We start from the raw sequence: 14,240 nt of genomic DNA, 5'->3' as shown, positions 1-14,240 counted from the left end.
CCACTGTGCCACCACAGGTAAGACCTATACCTGTATATTTTTACAAACTGTTTCTAAGAAAATACAGTGTAGAGGTTAAGTATGTAGGTTCTGAAGTCAGACTGCTTGGGTACTAATCATAGCTGCATCTCTTCATTTGTTTTGAGACTGAGCAAGTTACTTCCTTTTGCGGAGTCTCAGTTTTCCCGTCTATAAAATGGGGATATTCAGAAAACATAAACTGCACTTGGCATAATCCCTGACATACAACAGTGTTTGCTAGCATCACTATCATTATCTCTGTGCTGAATACAAAGAATACAAAGGCAAAAAAAGGTGCTACTAGTTTAGTGCAAACAACAGTTCAGTAAAATGAAAAAATTTTAATGATATAAAATAATTTACAAAGAAAGAATTATGCAGCTATCAGTTGACATTTATATATATATATATAAAATTAGTATGATAAAGCAACCCAGGACAGATTCTGAATGGTGCCTATGGAACTCCAACTCCTACCTAATTACTGCAACACCTTCATACCAGAAGACCAAAGGGGTAGAAGAAACTTAAAAGTATTCTTTTTTTTTAAGATTTTATTTATTCATTTTAAAGAGGAGAGAGAGAAAGGGGGGAGGAGCAGGATGTACCTTGACCAGGGAAGCCAAGGTTTCAAACCGGAAACCTCAGCATTCCAGGTCGATGCTTTATCCATTGCGCCACCACAGGTCAGGCAAGAATGTTCTTATCATAAAATGGAGACTTCAAAACTGCCTGTTCAACATACTCCAGTACTCAACAGAGAAGGCAATGATCCAGATTATACAATGAAATCACTTGTAATAAAGAAAAACTGATACCCCCTGAAAGAAAAATGGATTAAAACTGGTGTAGTACCAAAATTCAGAGCCAGAAGGCTTTCTTCACATGAAAAAAAATCTTTAACCAATACACAGCAGCATTCAGATACATCAATAATTAAACACATTAAAAATTGTGGTTGATGTTCCACTTAGGAATAAATATCATCTGCATTACTGAAACACTGAAAACAGAACCAATTTTCAGAGAAGAGATACCCTGAATATGACCACATAAAATTAAGCTTTTTATTGTATCTGTGAAAGCAGATCCCTGCTTGCCAGCCACCTGCACCTCTTTAAATGAAAATATGCCTACCAATTTTCAATTTAAAAGGCATTTTCACATCCATCATGTCATTTGATCCTCATGACAGACAAAAATCAGTTATTCCAATCCCAATTCTCAGCAAGAGAAAGTCCATTGTCCCAACTCAGCTACTAAAGCACAAAAACTGGAACTTCAACCAAGTTTGTATGATCAAAATCCAATGCCCTTTCCACGTATGCACTCACTTTTTTTTTCCTTCAGATTTTACTTATTGATTTTTTAGAGAGAGAAATGGAGGGAGGGGAGCATCGATGTGTACTAGTTCCCTCTTGTATGTCCCTTGACTGGGCACGCCCGGGGTTTTGAACCAGTGACCTTAGCATTCTTGGTTGATATTTATCCACTGTACCACCACAGGTCAGGCATGCAGTCACTTTTTTGACAATGTGAGTGTAAACAATGAACAGCTATCTAAATGTCCCTAAACAAAGTACCTAGTTTGGGCAAGTAAGTTCCTAGAGAAAAATTAACTTTACCAATTCAATAGCATCAACACAAAATATAATATAATGACACCAGAAGTTGGCCATCTTTTAATAAAGCCTATGGATGATTATAAAAGAAAGCATCATATTATCCTAACAGTTCACTAGTAGAGTTAGTCAAGAAATACTTATTGAACTCCTACTATGCAACAAGGTATATAGTAGGCACTATCACACACATTAATCCTAATGTCCCTGTAATGTAGGCATATGCCTATTTTGCAGATGAACAAAATGAGGCTTATCCAAGGATGAAGGGTTATCCGATGAGAGGTTAAGAAGATTACCCAAGCCTGACCAGGCAGTGGTGCAGTGGACAGTGTCGGACTGGGATGCGGAGGACCCAGGTTCAAGACCCCAAGGTTGCCAGCTTGAGCGCGGGCTCACTTGGTTTGAGTAAAGCTCACCACCTTGGACCCAAGGTCGCTGGCTCAAGGTCACTCGGTCTGCTGTAGCCCTACGGTCAAGGCACATATGAGAAAGCAATCAATGAACAACTAAGGTGTCGCAACGAAAAACTGATGATTGATGCTTCTCAGAATCTCTTTCCGTTCATCTGTCTGTCCCTAACTATCCCTCTCTCTGACTCTCTGTCTCTGTAAAAAAATTTTTTAAAAAAAGAGGTTTACCCAAGATTATACAGTAAGTGGCAGTGCCAAGATTTTAAAACCCAGTCCAACAACTCCAAGTTTGGGGCTATTTCCTGTTTCAGTGACTTTAAAAGAATTCTTAAAAATGTTAACGTCTGGCCCTGGCTGGTTGGCTCAGCGGTAGAGCGTCGGCCTAGCGTGCGGAGGACCCGGGTTCGATTCCCGGCCAGGGCACACAGGAGAAGCGCCCATTTGCTTCTCCACCCCTCCACCGCGCTTTCCTCTCTGTCTCTCTCGGCCCCTCCCGCAGCCAAGGCTCCATTGGAGCAAAGATGGCCCGGGCGCTGGGGATGGCTCTGTGGCCTCTGCCTCAGGCGCTAGAGTTGCTCTGGTCGCAACATGGCGATGCCCAGGATGGGCAGAGCATCGCCCCCTGGTGGGCAGAGCTTCGCCCCTGGTGGGCGTGCCGGGTGGATCCCGGTCGGGCGCATGCGGGAGTCTGTCTGACTGTCTCTCCCTGTTTCCAGCTTCAGAAAAATGAAAAAAAATAAAAATAAAAATAAAATTAAAAAAAAAAAAATGTTAACGTCTGGAACACCTTTAACTTTGGTAAGATAATAAAAATATTTCATGTGCCATACTGCTATAATACAAAACTAGATGATATAAAGATCAGATACATACATTTGATAAGTGGCAAGACATATGTAATTTATTACTGTGCTATAATATCCAAGAGCGTAATAAAAATTTTAATGTATCTTCAGAATGTCTTATAACTGAAAATCTAGTATGAATTTTAAATCTGGTAAACTGCCTATCACTTATTAGCTGAGATACCTTAACATGGTTACCTAATTTCTCTGAATTTAAGTCTCTGCATATGAAAAAATCGAAATAATACCTACCTCTCAGGGTTCTAATTAAGACTTAGAGATAATGTATGTAAAACACCTAGGGAAATGTCTGTTATCACCCTTTGTCTTCTATGGATATTCCCAACAAAACCACAGAGATGAAAATTAAAAACTCAAAACAAATGATTTTCCAGATACAATGGAATGTTTGGTATGGTACCATGAAAAATAAAATATTCAAATGACTTCAATTTTTTATTTTCACCCAGATATTTTGACATTGGATAGACAAAACCTTTTTTAAAATCCCAGATGACAATCAAAACCAAACTCAGCTATTCAATCTTGAATCCCTAAGCAGAATTTCTTCCCAGTTCAGAAGATCCTCTAGTTACCTAGTAACCACCTGCCAGCCCCAAACTAAAGAAAATTGGCTCTGCACTGGGTTAATTACCCACCTAGCCTGAACAATCTAAAACGAAGGCTGGAATAAAGGAAATTGTCAGTCAGAATGTTAGTGAAATTATCCACAATAGAGATCTGAGAATCCAAATACCACTAGGCAGTTATTTCTATGAGAATAAAATCACAATTTATAAGCCCTGCAAATTACACCATTATTAAAACAAACATCCCATTGAGGCTAAAGCTATCAGATAAATGGCTTTATTGTCCCCATTGTTTCATCCACTGCAGCAAAGAGGTGCAAACTGAATGAGCGGTTTCCAGAAGCAGCAATTTCTAGGAAATTACAATGCAGACCTCCATCTTAAGGCTCCCTTTGTGTTGGGCTATAAATGCTCTGGAGGGGGAGAGGGAAACGGAGAATCAACTCTTCACCACCCCCAAACTCAGACCCTGACAACTGTATAAGCAGAACTCACCAGTTATCCCCACATTTTCCTTTTTGTTTTCCCCCCAGTAGGTCATTCCTGGGCTGGCCCTGCAGTAAGGATCTGAACTCAGCAAATTCACTTTATTTACCAAGAAACTGTTAGACAATTTTCCAACCCAAATAAACACAAACAGAAAAGACAAGAAAATGTCCCCTGGTCTCCCTGGCTCCCACAATAAAAAGTACCTCCAGTCACAATGAGAACTAATGGAGAGCCCTGGCTGGGTAGCCCAGTTGATTGGGGCATCAACCCAATATGCCAAGGTTGCAGGTTCAATGCCCGGTCAGAGCACAGATAAGAATTAACTAATGAATATAAACAAATCAATGTTCCTCTCTCCCTCCTCTAAAAATCAATAAATTTTTAAAAAGAGAACCAATAGGAAAGTACATAGAATTAGCTCCTCCCATTAGAAAAAAAAAAATCCCTTTACAATAGCTGTTAACATCATAAAACGCAAACTGGGCCCTGGCCAGCTGGCTCAGTGGTAGAGCGTTGGTCTAGCATGTGTATGTCCAGGTTCGATTCCCGCTCAGGGCACACAGGAGAAGTGACCATCTGCTTCTCTACCCTTCTCCCTCTTGCCTCTCTCTCTCTCTCTTCCTCTCCAGCAGCCATGGCTCAATTAGAGCAAGTTGGCCCCAGGCGCTGAGGATGGCTTCCTTTCAGTCACTAAGAATAGCTCCGTTGCTGAACAATGGAGCAACACACTTCCTCATCTTGTAGGGGGCTCGCCGGGTGGATCCTGGTCAGGGTGCATGCCAGAGCCTATCTCTGCCTCCCCTCCTCTCACTTAATAAATTAAAAATAAGTAAATAAAAATAAAACTCAAACTGCATTTTCAGACTAAATAGGAAATCTGAGCCACTACTAATGGCTATCCTGGGCCAAATTGCATCATGGAATGGGGAAAGCAAGAATAATCCCTTCAGTGAACTCCATAAATCTAATCAATTTTGGAAATGGAATGAAAGAAACTAGCATCATTAGGTATCTGCTATGTAACAACTACTGTACATACATAATGGCTAATCCTCACAATAACCCTCTGAGACAGACTAGATCTGACAGGTGAGAACTTAAGGCTCAGAGAAATTAAATAATTTGCCTCCGCCCCAAAAAAAAATTAAAATAAAAAAATAATAATTTGCCCAAAGTCATACAACTACTAAATTAAAATATGAATTAAAGTCTCTCTAACTTTAAATTCTGAGCACTTTTAACCTTTGGTTTTTCCTTTTCTGTGCTATTAGTAGAATCTAATAAAATGTACTTTAAAAAAAAAAAACTTTAATGGCCCTGGCTGGTTGGCTCAGTGGTAGAGTGTCAACCCAGTGTGTGAATGTCCTGGGTTCAATTCTTGGTCAGGGCACACAGGAAAAGCAATCATCTGCTTCTCTACCCCTCCCCCTCCCCCTTCTCTCTCTCTCTTTCTCTCTCTCTCTCTCTCTCTCTCCTCCTCCTATAGCCATAGCTCGATTGGTTCAAGCGCATTGGCCCTGGGCACTGAGGATGGCTACGTGGAGCCTCCGTCTCAGGTGCTTCAGATGAGCTAAGCACTGGCCTCAGACTGGGGTCATTAAGTGGACCTCAGTCTGAGCACATGCAGGGTCTATCTCCCCTCCTCTCACTTGGAAAGAGAGGGAGAAAATAAAAACTCTAAGATATCAAATCTAAGTGCTACCTGAACCTTTCACAAAGTTCTAATGCAGATGAACTATGACTTCATTATATAATTCATTGTTAAAATTCTCCTTTAATCCTCTCAACAAATTATGTGGTATGAGCTCCCTGACTTTATATGTGAGAAAACAGGCTCAAATTTTATGATTTGCCCAAAGCACATGGAAACTAAAACCCAGGACGCTGACTACATGCTCATTTCTCATGAAATTTTATCACAATGCCAGAATTAAACACAGGCATAAAGAATTTAAAAATATGCTATGGCATTCTTTGCTTATTTATGAAGAAACATCTGTTCATAATTAATAGCATGTGGACCACTGGGCATGGAGGAGGAAAGGAAGGAGTACCAGAAAGTCCTTTAGGACCTCAAGCTGCCTAAACCTAAATTTTTCTGTTTGAAGAACACTAAAAACTCATTCAGTGGGAGGGGACACGAGGTCTAGGTGATATAAAGCATTTTGGAGCTCTGTACTCTGGAACACCAACTGAAATCTGGACTGGTAATACTGACTTCCAGGCACTGAAGGACTGTTTTGTGCCAGGTACCCTACTAGGCTCTTTCTACACACTGTTCCTATCTTCTTCATGATCCTTTGGAAAGTGATAGAATCTGTAAAATAGTGATAGAATCCCTATTTTACAGATTATTAAACAAGGCTGAGATATGAAATGAACTAATACAGTGGCAGACTAGAGATCTGAATCCTGATTGGTCTGACTTCAAAACCACTGTTTAAACTGGAGTAGAAAGGAGATCAACGGCTGCTGGGATGGGAAATCAAGGAGAGCAGGAAGAAGGTATTAAAGAGGGTTACCAAGAAACTTTTGGGAGCTCAAGTATATATTCACTATCTGAATTCTGGTGATGGTTCCACAGGTGTATGTATTATACATATGTCAAAACTTAGCAAACTGCATTAACTTTGAGTTATTTATTGTCAGTTTTACCTCAACAAAGCTGTTTAGGAGGGGAAAAAACACATTTTTCTTTTTACAAACCACTAACCAGGACCCCAAAATATCTGCCCTTCAATTGTGTCTGACCACAGGGAAGCCAGACCAAGGAGTTCTCAAACCAATTTAGTTCTAAGTTTATGTAATTAGTAAACAACACTGAAAGTTTTAAGTACCTAAGAATAACAAATTATTTCCAAACACTATACAGCATTTCAGAGTATACTTCCATTCAAATGAAATGCTAATTACAAAATGTAGCCTGGTAAAAGTAGATAGAGTAAAGATTTTAGAATCACACAAATCTGGATTGAATACCATCCTTGGTTCTTTAAAATGAATCTAGTCAAGTTGCTAAATTTGTATCTAGTTCCTCATTTATAAAACAGAAGTGATTATAACAATGAATCATACTATGTCCCAAACAATCCTCCCAACAACTATATACTATAAATACCACTATATCTCTATCTCATAGATTAAAATAAGCTATAGAAAAATTAACTTTTGTGTGTGTGTGTGTTTTACAGAGAGAGAGAGTCAGAGAGAGGAATAGATAGGGACAGACAGACAGGAACGGAGAGAGATGAGAAGCATCAATCATTAGTTTTTCATTGCGCGTTGCAACACCTTAGTTGTTCATTGATTGCTTTCTCATATGTGCCTTGACCGTGGGCCTTCAGTAAACTGAGTAACCCCTTGCTCGAGCCAGCGACCTTGGGTCCAAGCTGGTGAGCTTTACTCAAACCAGATGAGTCCACACTCAAGCTGGGGACCTCGAGGTCTTGAACCTGGGTCCTCCGTATCCCAGTCCGATGCTCTATCCACTGCGCCACCTCCTGGTCAGGCAAAATTAACTAACTTTGAAGGTCACACAGCTGGGAAGTACAAGAGCTGGAATTAAAACTCACCTTGCAAAATTACTTTGAAGAATAAACTTGAAAAAGGAAGTGAAACAGTATCAGTGTTAGTGGTGTAAAAAGTATAGAAAGCCCCCTTATTCACTAAAGCAAGCTTCTGGCCCTGATAGGATAGCTTGGTTGGTTAGAGCATTTTCCCAATGGATGCACAAAGGTCACAAGTTCGAGTCCCCCATCAGGGCACATATAGGAAACAAACTGATGTTTCTGTCTCCCTTCCAATCTCCCTAAAATCAATTTTAAAAATTAACAAGGCGCCCTGGCCGGTTGGCTCAGTGGTAGAGTGTCAGCCTGGCGTGCAGGAGTCCCAGGTTCAATTCCCAGCCAGGGCACACAGGAGAAGCGCCCATCTGCTTCTCCACCCCTCCCCCTTTCCTTCCTCTCTGTCTCTCTCTTCCCCTCCCACAGTCGAGGCTCCATTGGAGCAAAGATGGCCCGGGTGCTGAGGATGGCTCCGTGGCCTCTGCCTCAGGCGCTAGAATGGCTCTGGTTGCAATGGAGCAATGCCCCGGGGGGCAGAGCATCGCCCCCTGGTGGGCATGCCGGGTGGATCCCGGTTGGGCGCATGCAGGAGTCTGTCTGACTGCCTCCCCATTTCCAGCTTCGGAAAAAATGAAAATAAATAAAATAAAATAAAATAAAAAAATAAAATAAAATAAAATAAAATAAAATAAAATAAAATAAAATAAAATAAAATAAAATAAAATAAAATAAAATAAAATAAAATAAAATAAAATAAAATAAAATAAAATAAAATAAAATAAACAAGGCAAGCTTTTCTAAAGAAGTCTTTGGTGCCTGACCAGCCAGTGGCGCAGTGAATAGAGCATCGGACTGGGATGCAGAGGACCCAGGTTCGAGACCCCGAGGTTGCCAGCTTGAGCGTGGGCTCATCTGGCTTGAGCAAAAAAAAAAGCTCACCAGCTTGGACCCACGGTCGCTGGCTTGAGCAAGGGGTTACTCGGTTTGCTGCAGCCCCACAGTCAAGGCAATATGAGAAAGCAATCAATGAACAACTAAGGTGACACAACGAAAAGCTAATGATTGATGCTTCTCATCTCTCTCCGTTCCTGTCTGTCTGTCTCTATCTATCCCTCTCTCTGACTTTCTGTCTCTGTAAAAAAAAAAAAAAAGAATTGATGTTTCTCATCTCTCCGTTCCTGTCTGTCTGTTCCTATCTATCCCTCTCTCTGACTCTCTGTCTCTGTAAAAAAAAAAAAGAAAGAAAAGAATTGATGTTTCTCATCTCTCTCCCTTCCTGTCTATCTGTCCCTATCTGTCCCACACTCTCTCCCTCTCACACACACACACACACACACAAGTCGTCTTTGGTACTGAAAGGAAAAAATAGTTTTTAAATATTCCAGAGAACTTTTAACTGATTAAGGCTAGTGGTGTGAACTTTACCCAATTTATCCCTAATTCTCAATCTGCAAAAGAACTTATTTTTCTCTGTTTTACTGATGGGGAAAATGCAATTCTGAAATGTTAAATAAACTTCAATGGCTCAGATAGAAGTCCTCTGACAAGAAACAGAATTCTTTTACGTTCAGGTGTTGCCATCCAAGCCACTCAGAACCACGTTCAAAATTTTTTCAGGGACCACTTGTTGGGAAAACAGCTGTGTTAGGCTTGCTTGCTGGTTAACCAGCTGCAAGCACTTTGCTTGATTAGTGCGTGAGCATGTAGCAGCACCTCGTGTGTATAGTCTACGTAAGACTATGGGTCCTTGCGCTCAGGGTGGATGGCAGATTATGGATTGCCTGCCCATCACTGTGAGGGGCCATTTTGTTGTTTGTTTGCCTGAGAAGCAGTTTTCCACTGCCAGTTTGCTCATCGCTGTTGCAAAACTCCATTAAACAGGAATGATCCAACACTTTTCAGCTCCACAGTTTCTCTATCATCTGCCCGAATCCAATCTGGACCTGCCAGGCCCAGGCCACCTGCATCACACCACTCCTTAAGCATCTTAAGTAGTATCTTCCATTAGAGCACAGAACTAAATAAAGTATTGTAGATTCTGGATTTTAAATTCTTCACACTAATTCACGATGTTAGCATATCATAAATGACATCTATACCCTAATATACCCAATCTTTTCCTCTTATTTCTAGTTTGGATAAGAAATTGATGCTTCAATCTGTCAAAATTAATGAATAAATTAAAAACAAGAATATAAAATTTGTCTAGTATAGCCTGACCTGTGGGGGCGCAGTGGGATAAAGCGTCAACCTGGAACACTGAGGTCACCGGTTCAAAACCCTGGGCTTGCCTGGGAGTTCATGCTTCCTGCTCATCCCCCCTCCTCTTTTCTCTCTCTCTCTCTCTCTCTCTCTCTCTCTCTCTCTCTCTCTCCTCCCTGAAAACAGAAATTGAATAAATAAAGCCTTTAAAAAAAAAAACTAGCCTGACCAGGCAGTGGCACAGTGGATAGAGCATCAGACTGGGACACGGAGGACCCAGGTTTGAAACCCTGAGGTCGCCAGCTTGAGCGCGGGCTCATCTGGTTTGAGCAAGGCTCACCAGCTTGAGTCCAAGGTCACTGGCTTGAGCAAGGGGTCACTCGGTCTGTTATAGCCACCCCCACCCCACCCCCTGTCAGGGCACATATGAAAAAACAATCAATGAACAACTAAGGTGCCACAACAAATAATTGCTGCTTCTCATCTCTCTCCCTTCCTGTCTGTCTGTCCCTATCTGTCCCTCTCTCTGACTCTGTCTCTGTCACAAAAAAATAAAATTAAAAAATAAGTAAATAAATAAATAATAAAATTTTGGTCTAGTACATTTACCAAGTTCTTTCATATATATAAAATCCTTGTAACTTTCAAAGGTAGAAATAAACATGATTATCCTCAATTTACAGGGGAAAAAAAGAGGTTCAGAATGTTTAAACAACTGGCTCCAAGTCAGACAGCTAGTAAGTGGCTGAGCTGGGGTTCAAATCTACACAAAAGACCTTGGTCTTCTTTCAGAAATAAGCTTAGGTGTCTACTCCTCCAAGAACTGATTCCTGAAAAAAAGTATAAACACCTCCTTCTCTGCTCCTTATTTTACAGCGCCTACAACACACTTAAGTATATTTGTTTACATCTTCTCCCCTGCACCTGGGGGCTCCTTAGAAACAAAGACCACATCTTACTAATCTCTGTGTTTATCATTAGAACTACCTAGCACAAGACCTGATATCCATGTTAACTAAATAAATGCATGCAGAAATGATTATTTTTGCCTGGTACCAAGATTCCAGCAAAATATTTTTTGGAAACCATAATTAAATCACCTATCAGAAACTACTGAAGGCTTAATAGGGCAGTCATAAATACCCCACTTTTTTTTTATAGTTATCACACAATACCCCATGTAATGCTGGTGGCCAAGGCCAGGTTGGTCTACACTGGATTCGGGCAAATGGTTAAAGAAACTGCAGAGCCCTGGCCGGTTGGCTCAGCGGTAGAGCGTCAGCCTAGCGTGCGGAGGACCCGGGTTCGATTCCCGGCCAGGGCACACAGGAGAAGTGCCCATTTGCTTCTCCACCCCTCCGCCGCGCTTTCCTCTCTGTCTCTCTCTTCCCCTCCCGCAGCCAAGGCTCCATTGGAGCAAAGATGGCCCGGGCGCTGGGGATGGCTCTGTGGCCTCTGCCTCAGGCGCTAGAGTGGCTCTAGTCGCAACATGGCGACGCCCAGGATGGGCAGAGCATCGCCCCCTGGTGGGCAGAGCCTCGCCCCATGGTGGGCGTGCCGGGTGGATCCCGGTCGGGCGCATGTGGGAGTCTGACTGTCTCTCCCTGTTTCCAGCTTCAGAAAAATGCAAAAAAAAAAAAAAAGGAAAAAGAAACTGCAGAGTGGGAAAGCTTTGGGCCATTCTGCTTAATGGAGTCTCACAATAGCAGACAAGCACATCGGCAGGGGAAACCCACCTCTCCAGCACACAAACAGCAAAAACAGCTTCTCACAGTGGCATGCAGGCAATTCGTGCATCTGCAATCCCCCATCTCTCCTGAGCACAAGTACCCAAAGCCTTATATAGACCATACACATAGGGCACAGCCACACACTCACATACCCACCAGGCAAAGTGCTTAGAGCCAGTAACCCCGTAAGCAAGCCTAACACAGCTGCCCCACATCTCACATTTATTAAAGTCTGTCATCACACTACTGTAACAGATAAGTCAAATTCTATATTTAGGTTCAAAAAAGTCAAATGCACAAGCAGAGTACTGATGAAACAGTTTTGTAGCACTCATTTTATGTTACTAAAAGTTAAAACTGACAAAAGGTTAATAAAGAGAGAGAAAAGAACCAAGAGTTAGAAAGGTAATCATAAGATCCCAGCTTCTTCTACATTACCAATGCGATCTTCCTTCATTCATTTCAAGTGAGATTTCATGATCTCTTACAAGTCAAGTTTGTTCTGAATATCTGCTGTACATGAGTAGTTACTGCATGCATTGCTCCACTAACCCAGGCATGGGCAAAGAATAGGGGAAAGCTTCATGAGAGTGGACTGAAGTGCAGTAGATACAACACAAGGGGGTGGGAGGAGCTACAAATGGCCACAACAGTAAAGTCATTCTGCTAACACTCAGCCTCCCTAAAACAACATAAAGTAACTGCAACTGGGTGGGAAATTACAGATGCTAACAGACCAGACTAAAACTATGGATTTGCTCAACAAGATGCCTATTCTTACTGATCCCTATTCTATGGTAGGTCCAAAATTGGGCTCTTGAGAATAAAAGGATGGTCAGACGCAATCCCTACCCACTGCAAGTAAAGAAGACCAATAAATAATAAATAAATGGACAATTACAACCCGGGGAATTTCACTGATATTTTTATTTAGAAAGAGCTATCAACACCTCCATGAAATGTCCAAAGCAATCCAACCTGTTTCATCTAGACAACAAAATTTTAAAACTGGAGAGTCAAAGGCCATACCATACTTTCACTGGTTCACCAAGAAATACAGGCAAACAGCCAAAATTAGAGCATCACTGCCAGGAAGACTAAGTCCCAAAATACAAAAACTAATAAATTCAGTGCTTTACTTCTCTAATAAAAATGCTTTAGCCTGACTAGGCGGTGGCACAGTGGATAGAGCATCGGAATGGGACGCAGAAGACCCAGGTTCGAGATCTCAAGGTCACCAGCTTGAGCGCAGGCTCATCTGGTTTGAACAAGGCTCACCAGCTTGAGCCCAAGGTTGCTGGCTCGAGCAAGAAGTCACTCGGTCTGCTGTAGCCCCCCAGTCAAGGCACATATGAGAAATCAATCAATGAACAACTAAGGTGCCGCAACAAAGAACTGATGCTTCTCTTCTCTCTCCCTTCCTGTCTGTCTGTCCCTATCTGTCCCTCTGTCTGACTCTGTCAGTCACACACACAAAAAAATGCTTTAAAAAACAAAATATTGTTCCTTTTTCACATGCTCAAAATCACATTAAATCCCGTATTTCATTCAAGAAGGACAATATGAATAACAGCTACCAGTTATTATTTAGATATGCCAAGCACTATGATCAATACTTCATAAAAAATATCTCATTCAATCCTAGGATTTATGTACTGTTATTACTGTCCCTTCCTTTTTATTTATTAGAGAAAGAAAGAAAGGGAAAGGGAGGGGAAAGAGAAAGGGGGAGGGAGAGGGAGAGGTAGGGAAAGAGAAAGCAAATGAGAGACAGAAAGAGCAAGAGAAGAGCATCAATCTGTTCTGTTATGTGCCCTGACCCAGGATCAAACCGGCAACCTCTGCACTTTGGGACGATGCTCTCACCAACTGAGCTATCCAGCCAGGGCTGCCCTTCCCTTTTTAAAGCTTTTTTAATGAGGCCCTGGTCAGGTAGCTCAGTTGGTTAGAGAGCATTACCCAATACGCCAAAGTTGTGGGTTCAATGCCTGGTCGGGGCACATACAAGAATCAACTAATGAATGCATAAATAAGGAGAAACACAAAGCAATGTGTCGATGTGTATGTGTCTCTCTTTCCCTCTCCCCCTTCCTCTCTCTAAAGTCAATCAAAAAATTTTAAAAATATGAAAACACAGAAAAGTGAAGTAACTTGCCTGAGGTCTGATAGCTAGTGAGGGGGAAAACATGAGCAAAAGAAATATATTGAATATTATCTATTTCTGAAGAGATCATTAACAATCTAATGAAAATGCTTCCCATTATATCTTTTCAATTCCTAAATATCCACATGATTTAAATAGTTTTATAGAGTTTATCATGAAGAAGGTTGATCCTTTCCCCATAGCAAAAAAATAGTGACAGGACCCTAGTATGTAATTTTGTAGAACCAATCTTTGTAACACAGTAGCTCAGAGGAGTTAGGTTACAGACAGGGGTCTCAAACTCGAGGCCTGCCGAACAATTTTGTGCGGCCCGCAGACTAATACATGAAGTTCAAAATATTTTGGATAAAATTAAGTAAGCCCGTGGATTAGTCTGCAGATATACAGATAGTGAGATTCTGTCCCTGGAAGACAGCACAGCATGTAGGAAAGAGTACTCATAGGTTTTGGAGGCAGAAAAGTCAGGATAAGTCTGAGCAGGCTCCACATCTCTAAGCCTAAATTTTCTCCCAAATAAATTTAAATAATTATAACCACCTTACAGGATAACTGTGAGTTTAAATACGATAACACACACAAAGGGCCTAGCATAATGTAGGTA

At 41.4% G+C, this 14,240-nt stretch overlaps 1 protein-coding gene across 3 annotated transcripts in view; it reads right to left on the bottom strand.

Annotated features, from left to right (window-relative positions):
* Positions 1–14,240, bottom strand: part of FAM168A (family with sequence similarity 168 member A) — a 213,368-nt gene that overhangs the window by 181,156 nt on the left and 17,972 nt on the right. The gene's annotated exons all lie outside the window — the stretch shown is intronic.

This window comes from Saccopteryx bilineata, chromosome 1, assembly GCF_036850765.1.
Source record: "Saccopteryx bilineata isolate mSacBil1 chromosome 1, mSacBil1_pri_phased_curated, whole genome shotgun sequence".
NCBI classification, from domain to species: domain Eukaryota; kingdom Metazoa; phylum Chordata; class Mammalia; order Chiroptera; family Emballonuridae; genus Saccopteryx; species Saccopteryx bilineata.
This window is presented reverse-complemented; position numbering and strand designations above follow the sequence as displayed.